Below are 7957 nucleotides of genomic sequence, written 5' to 3'. Positions count from 1 at the left end.
CTGGTTGCAAAAGCAATAGTTGGTCTAATGAAGCTATCGGGAACTAGTGCCTCTCCAAAATAAAACATATTCAAGGGAGAAGTGATCATATGAAGTTAATAATTTGAATATTCAACTGGTACAGAGTACCCACTGTGGAAAAGAGGTCCCATGGCAGAGATTTCCCCAGAGCTTCATTTCTTTCCCCAGAGATAACAACCATTACTAGTGTTTGTATTCACCTCTCCTGAGAGTTTATGAGCATCTGCTGCTTTTATACAAGTAGTAGCTGGAGCATAGTGCTTTCTGCCTTGTGTTTTCATTGGAATTTAATTCTAGATCATATCTATTCTGTTTCACAGCTTTAGAATAGCCCATTGCAAATGTCTCTCAAATTATGAACTAGTCTCTTTCCAATGTATTTTGAGGTTGTTTCCAAATTTTCCAGTTTTCTATTAAAAGTGTTGAAAACAATATTCTTGTGTAACTTAATTAATACTTATGTGAATAAATCTGGAGGAGAGGGGCTGGGAACGTGGCTCAGTGGTAGAGCACATGCCTTGCATGCCAGAGGCCCTGGGTTCGATTCCTCAGCACCACATAAGCAAAAAGAAAAAAAAGCCGGAAGTGGCGCTGTGGCTCAAGTGGTAGAGCGCTAGTCTTGAGCTGAAGAGCTGAGGGACAGTGCCCAGGCCCAGAGTTCAGGCCCCATGACCGGACCCAAAAAAAAATAAATCTGGAGGAGAAATTTTCTAAGTATGATTGTTAGGCCAAAGAGTATGTATGCATTTACTATGTCGAGATAGTAGAAAGACATATTCAATTGTTATTATAGCCCTTAAAAGACATTGAGCCAATTATTACAGTCATGAAAAATGTATGAGAGTGATTGTTATCCCCATCTACTTCCCAAATGACCATTTTGTTGTTTCACTAAAGTGAGAAATGCTTTTAGAGATATTGAAGCTGTGGGATTTATCCCAGGGTCTTACTTGCTCAGGAATCAAGATACTTTCTGATGCTGCTCTTATGGCTACCCAGAAAGACTTAAGAATTTTTTAGTGCATTCTTTGGCAAATGGCCTAACGTTCATGTGACAATTTTGGCAGAAGGGAATTGAGTTACATTATCAAAGTTTTATAATCATTCACCTAATACTCACTGAACCCTTACTCTGCTCTGTTCCCAGTGCTAGAGACTTATTAGAAAACATTGTACAACTAGACTCCTGATCTCTAGAAGCTTACACTACAACAGAGAAATAAGATTTTAAAAATGGTAAGTGCATAAATTAAGAAGACAACAAATGTGGGAAAATGTATTACAAGGTAAGACTGATGATTAAATGCAGGAGGCAGAGAATTTCACAGGATTAGATGAGATGGCTGTGGGACATAACTGATAAGGAGATATTTTATTGAAAGGTATTTGATGGTATAGAGAACTTCCATCTGACAGAAATGTCTTTCCCAGCAGAGGTTATTTGCAGACTAAACAGTCTAAGGTGAGAATGTGTCTGGGATGTTGTGAGGGGGATGAAGTGTGGAGAAAGCTTTGTACAGAGCCCTATAGATAGCTTACTCACAGGGAGGGAAATGGGGAAGCACTGTAAGGCTTTGAGTAGAATGGGTGGAGATCTGATGTGTTACAGATTGTGACTTTAGAATGCTATGTTGCATAAGAAAGACAAAAGAATTCCCTGAGGGTTGGGCAGGGGATATAAGAGTCAAAGTGGGGTTCAGAATGACTGTAAGGTTTGTGGCATGAGTTCTATCAGCTGATGAAGTGAGCTTGTGGAAATGGCACAATGTGTAGAGGAGATTGGAATTCCAGTTTTAATCATGTTGTATTAGGAATACCTATTTGATATCTAATCTATGTGATCTGTTAAATAACTAGAAAATTGAAAGGTGAGCTGAAAGAGAGAGAGAGGGAGAGAGAGAGAAACAGAAAGGGGGGAGAGGGAGAGAGAGAAGCCAAGATTCATATATTACACCTTACTGGATACTCAGAGTAATAAGCAATGGGATGTTTGATTAATTTGCTCTGACTAACCTTCATCCAAAGCTATCTACCTGGCATCGATTTGTTTGCCACACAGCTTCAATATTCTCAGGTTTGTTCAAGCCTTATAAAGGTGGAGACCTGCTGATTACACCTGGGAACACAATAGGTATTGGAGAGAATATGGACAGATGAAAGACCCTCTAAGACAGGGCCCTACCAAGACACCGATCCAACATTGTGCACAAAGAGAAGTCTGTAGCTCCACGATTACCCTTATGCTACTCTGTTTTGTAGAATCTAGTTTTGCTCCTTCATCCGTTCTCTGTTGGCCTCATCACATCTTAATAAAGAAGGATTCTCAGCTTGTTTCTTGTATCTTAAGAGTTCAGTGGTTACATTATTGGATGGGCTTAATGTAAACTTAAATTGCCCTGTGGTCCTGGTCTGGGAATGTTTCTACTCAGTCCCCTCTGTTCCACCACCACAGCTAAGATCAGTTGAGAGTGAGGCATGCTGTCTTTTGAAATGTAACTTGCAGAGATAGCTCAAGTTCTATCATTTTATAAAGTGACTCCATATCGCATATATCATTAACTTGATGCTTGAGTTTCTTTTTTCATTTTCATTCATCTCTGAAGAACAAGGCTTCCAAAAGCAACTGAAAGAACTGTAGCGGTTTTAAAGAGTTCAGGAACCTCTACTATTTTGGCCTGTGTGACTTGAGGCATGTTCAGAAAGTGTCCATTTTCTCAAGTTTTGTAGTGAAGATAACAATGGGATTTGCCTTACGGAGTTGACAAGGGTTTTATAAGAAGTAATAAATGTAAATTACTGATACCATTCCTTGAAAAGTAGCAATCAAGAATTGTTAATGGTGAGCAATCTTAAACTATTATATGTAAAACAAAGAATACATATAGTCTATATTCATGTAGTTTATAAAGTAAGTTGAATGTATATTTATCAAAACATTTAAAATGCATAAATATTGTACCTAAAATGCATAAATAATAGTAAAATGCTTTTTAAACATCAAAAGTGTTTTTCAATTTAAATGCATACACATTATTTACAAATTCAGCTGATAAAAAGCATGGAGATGTAATACATGTAAATATTCCAAAGCATTTAATTTACATAAACATTTAAATATACATAAGTGTCTATACTATAATAAAATATATGTATTTGATATATAAAAATGTATAAATAATAAAATAATAATATTTAATAAAAATTTGCATTCAGTGTATTAAAGATTCCTAAGTCATGCACATTAAAAAAATTACAGACTAGCTCTCCCTCTCTGATCTGAGGCAGGGGCAACCCAGAGAAGATGCCAGTGACTAGCGGGAGCCACCACTACCATGAGCCTCCTCGACAAGCCCAAGAGTGAGATGACCCTGGAGAAGAGTTGACCCTGGAGAAGAGTTTAACTCTCCGTGCTCACATAGTCAGGCAAGAGCAGCACCCAGGTGCTCATCAACTGCAGCAACAACAAGAAGCTCCTAGCTCAGGTGAAGGCCTTTGACAGACACTGCAATGTGGTCCTGGAGAACATGAAGGAGATATGGACTGATGTCCTCAGGTGCAGCCAGGGCAAGAAGAAGTCCAAGCCGGTCAACAAGGACAGCGGCATCTCCAAGATGCTCCTGCACGGGACTCGTTCTTTGTGGTCCTGAAGAACTCTCTCATCACAGGCAAGTAGAGGTAGCCTCGACCTCCGTGCAAAGATATGCCTTTTGTGATGGGAATAAAGTCCTTTTCTTTTTTTCTAAAAACAAAAGTTACAGACCAAAACATAAAAAAAAATCAACTCACCTTGAAATTCTTCTCTTTGTCTGTGTTTCTTTTATTGAGGCAGAGACTCACTTGTTTGGGTCCATGATGTCCTTGAACTTGAAGTTCTCCTGCCTCAGATTTCCAAGTGTTAGGATTATAGGCATCTTGCACTTAAGCTATGCTTTGAATACATGGAACAGGATGTATGACACCAAAGGAGCAGGAAAGTTCTGTTTTGAAGTTGAATAAAAGTAATTGAGTAGAGGAATAATACACATTCCTTGTCTATTAAGAAGATATGTCTTGGGGCTGGGAAGGTGGCTCAGTGGTAGAGCGCTTGCCTTGCATGCCTGAGGCCCTGGGTTCGATTCCTCAGCACCACATAAGAAAAAAGAAAAAAGCTGGAAGTGGCGCTGTGGCTCAAGTGGTAGAGCACTGGGACAGCGCCCAGGCCCAGAGTTCAGGCCCCATGACCGGACCCAAAAAAAAAAAAAAAAAAGAAGATATGTCTTTCAGATCACATTAAAATTATGTATATGTATACATACATACATGCCTTTCCATTTTTCAGAAGTACAAAAATATAAACTTACTTTTCTTTAATGGAACTGATTGTCCAAAAGACTTAAAGTAAATTTTAGTCAATTTTATGGTATTTCTCTTTTTCATGGATCTGTGTTAGGATCTTCTAAACATTTACTTAATAAATAGACAAGTCAGGGAGAGAGACATCTGGTCTACCATCCATTTACACTGGTTACCATTTCAGATGAATGAGTTTATCTAGATGGTGATGCTTGTTTATTTTGATTATTTACTTCTAGCACTGGCTATAAGACCTCTCTAGGCTCAACATTCTACATTTATTCACCCTCTGCCTTTTTTCCCTTCTTCCTTTTTTCAGGTTATCCTGTTCTTTTTTGTCACATTGGAGACTATTTGTTAAATTTACCACTTCAGCATCATGACAGATGGTAAGTGGGGTACAGGAAGGGATCTTTTCCCAGGATTTTACTAGGTTGTTTACCTTCCTACTTCAACCTGTCTCAACTTTTATACATGCATACATATATACACAAATGTACACACACACTCCCCCCCCCCACATATATATCCATATATGAATATCTCTGAGATTCATTGTGGTATTTGATATAGCAATCATGTCCACCATCATCAGAGCACTTGGGACATCACCTGTGACTCTTCTCTTTTTGCCACGACCTGGGATTCCTTCTTCGTGTGATCACATCCTGAAGAAGCAATAATCTCAGATGATGTATACTTTTAGCACATCCATATCCATGAGTATACTTGTAGAAGAATTTTGAATAATTAATATATATATATATTTATGTCTGGACCACAAAAAATAAAGAGAAATAAGAGTCTATCAGCCAGCTCTGGTATCTCATTCCTATATCCTAGCTACTTAGGAGACGGGCATCTGAGGAGTGGTTTAACATTAGCCTAGATGTACATATCCAAGAGACTCATCTCTAATTAGCTTGTAAGCAATCAGACTTAGTAGTGTGGCTCAATGGTATAGTGCTGGCCAGTGTACTCAGAGCTTGAGTATAAACCCCCAGTATCAGCACACACACACACACACACACACACACACACACACACACACGCGTGCACACACACACACACACACACACACACGAGTCTATTATCACTTGATTATAGTAAGGTATTTCTTTATTTCAAATGATTATAGGATAGTTGAGAAAACAGAATTCTTACTGCACTCTAAATACCTGCTTCTCTTCTGATATCCTCAACTCTGTATCATCACCATCATTTTTCTAACACTTCAGGCCGCAAGTTTACTTACTGCTAGTGTCCATTAAAAATATAATCCCATTGTGAATACAGGCCTTGATGCCAAACTCTGTTGCTCCTAAGCAATTTCTAGTCTACCATACCATTCTTTTTCCTGGTAATCAATCCCCATTGCCTATGTTAGCTACCACATCCATTATCCAGAAGGTGAAAATAATCCTTTAGGCATATAAGTCAAATCATATTACTCCCCTCCTTGAATACTCCATCATAGCTCACACTATAAGCATAGAATTCAAATTCACCCTCGTAGTTTCTAACAACCTCTCTGACCATCCTTAGCCCCTTTCCGCCATGATTTACCTATACAGTCCTACAGGTTTATGAAGTTGCCTGATCACCCTTAATTAAAGTCTCTTCACAGAGAATATCCAGACCCTTGATTTTTATGTAGCTGTCATCTCAAAAAAAAGAAGATTGCTTTTATATGAACAGTATTCTTAGATTCAAGCAAGGTCTACAAATGTACCACCAAAACTTTACAACAATATTGTTTAAATTCATGCTAAAATAGATTTTTAAAATGATTTTAAGACATTGTAATTATTAGTATTTTGTCGGTCATGGGGCTTGAACTCTGAGGCCTATGCGCTGTCCCTGAGCTCTTCAGTTCAAGGCAAACGCTCTACCACTTGAGCCACAGAGCCATTTCCAAGAAATTGTAATTATTTAAGGCTTATTTTAAGAGTTGACCTTGAAGATTAACTTCTTCCAAGAGCATTTTCCAACCACCTCCACTGGAATAGTCAAAGTTCATGTCTCTGTGTTTTATAATCTCTTTAACTGGCTTTGTTTTATACTCAAATTCTGAAGCTCAAATTCTAACTGGAGCTTATATTTTAGTTAAGAAAGCAGACAATGAACACATGTATAATGCTATGGAAAAAGATATAGTGTTGTGAAAAAATAATACAACTGATTGATCTAGAAAACACTCAGGGTAACGTGAAAGATTGCAATTTTAAAAAGTTTAAGTCAGAGAAGTCCTTAATGAGGAAAGGGAAACTTGCTCTCTCCCCAGAGAGCAGGCAGAGATTATCTCAGTGCAAAAGCCTTGATATAGCAGCATGTCTTAGGTGTCTGAGCAACATTTGTGAGACCTGTGTGGCTGATGTGAGGAGGATGAGGGGAAAGAGTCCCAAAAGATCAGTCCAACAAGGCAAAGGGATGACTAAATCTGATCTAGATTATTGAAAGCCCTTCAGATTTTCATAGAATAAAATATTATTATATGATTTTAAGAAATAGGATCTGGTTTATTAAATGGACCACTTTGACTTTGGGTTTAGGAACAAAGTATAAAGGGGAAAGGTCAGATAAAGAAAACGAACTGGAATGCTATTATGGTATTCCAAGTCTCCAAGACTTGTTGGCAATCTGAAGAGAATGCGTGTAGTAAAGGGGATGTGAAATGGTTACTTGAAGCTGGATTTATAGATTGAATTCAGGAGAAGAGAGAAGTCATGAACATGCTAATGTAGCGAAAGAATGGAGCTTCCCTCAATAAGCTGCAGAAGATCGTCATTAGAGAGTAAGGAAGATCAAGAGTTTAATTTTGGACTCATGATTAAGATGGATGCTAAATAGCCAGCCAGAATTCAGTGCATGTGTGTGTGTGTGTGTGTGTGAGAGAGAGAGAGAGAGAGAGAGAGAGAGAGAGAGTGCATGTGGAGAGTGTGCATATGTGTGTGCAAGTGTGAATTTGAATATGCCTTTTGTCGTTTCAGTTTGAACTAATTTACTCTGAGTATAAATTGAGTTTTGAATATTTTTGAAAACTACTCAAGATTAACTCTTCAACCTTAGATAATTAAATCTATAATTCAAATGTATTAAGATCATTTAAAAACATATTTTAGATTGAATTTAAAGTATATAATTGCATAGTCTTTGAGGTATAGTTTTAGACCTTGCCTGTATTTCTTTTTAACAATGCATACCCCAAAAAGACTTGTGTAACTGCTATTTCTGTTATTTGCTGTTGGATCCATTTCTCAGAAAAGTATCTGTATCTTTCCTTGCTTTGTCGAGTATGGTGATGTGAACCATTGACCGCTAACAGGTGCTCTGCACAGAATGTGTTCAATGGGGCAGATCACTCACTTCCCTCCAGGTCAGATTGGCCTGACCCATTGGAGGGATTTTGTGTGATGTGCAAGTTGTTATGATGTACTTTTTATAAATAGTGTCACTGACACATATCTACTAAAATAAATTAACCTTCCTATCTTGACTGACTCATAAGCAACTTCACATTCCAGCAATGACATGTGCAGCAAGGTTGGATAGGGCAGGAATGCACCCAGCAAGAAGACATGGCGCGGTAGGCCTTTTGACAGAT

General features: G+C 38.1%; 1 pseudogene; it reads left to right on the top strand.

Annotated features, from left to right (window-relative positions):
• The first annotated feature begins 3292 nt into the window (after positions 1-3292).
• On the top strand, positions 3293-3694 carry LOC122113846 (annotated as a pseudogene).
• The last annotated feature ends 4263 nt before the right edge of the window (positions 3695-7957 follow it).

This window comes from Dipodomys spectabilis, unplaced genomic scaffold (assembly GCF_019054845.1).
Source record: "Dipodomys spectabilis isolate Male_0828 unplaced genomic scaffold, ASM1905484v1 ptg000098l, whole genome shotgun sequence".
Taxonomy (NCBI): domain Eukaryota; kingdom Metazoa; phylum Chordata; class Mammalia; order Rodentia; family Heteromyidae; genus Dipodomys; species Dipodomys spectabilis.
This window is presented reverse-complemented; position numbering and strand designations above follow the sequence as displayed.